We start from the raw sequence: 650 nt of genomic DNA on the forward strand, positions 1-650 counted from the left end.
GTGTGTGTGTGTGTGTGTGTGTCAGAGCCAATCAGGAGTTAGTGACACATCACACACCGTGGGAAACAAATGCAAGAAGTGGTGTGTGTTTTTGTGCATTTGCACATTTCAGTGTGTATCTACCTCTGTAATCATTGTATAATTGTGTGTGTGCGTGTGTCCTACATTACAGTTGCACGGTGTAACACAAACAAATAAAGAGCTTCCTTAGATGCCGTTGCCCTCCCTCCTTCAACGTCATTATCCACCGCACTGCCTGGCATTCCCAGCCACAGGAATCACAAAGGAGATTGTTATTTGTCTCTCAGCGCTGCGCATACTTCGCACTCATACACACACACACACACTTGTAAACACACACTCACAAACACACACACAGGCTTTTCAGACCAGGGGCCCGTTCCTGTTTCCAGTGATGAAGCCAAACAATCAATCTCCATTCACTAATTCCAGGCGAGGGAGTACGAGCAAGACTGGGAGAGAGCGAGAGGAAGTAAGGACATCAGAGGAAATGGAGAAAGAGGGGAAAGGCAGAGAGTCGTAGGAAAGGACAGAAATCGAGAGAACTCGAGAGAAAGAGTGGAGTCAAGTCCAACGGGCTTGTCCACACGTGGGAAACTCTCCTCTCCATCACACTGACCTCTTTGTTC

Source organism: Morone saxatilis, unplaced genomic scaffold (assembly GCF_004916995.1).
Source record: "Morone saxatilis isolate NCDOM2014 unplaced genomic scaffold, NCSU_SB_2.0 Contig16, whole genome shotgun sequence".
Taxonomy (NCBI): Eukaryota; Metazoa; Chordata; class Actinopteri; family Moronidae; genus Morone; species Morone saxatilis.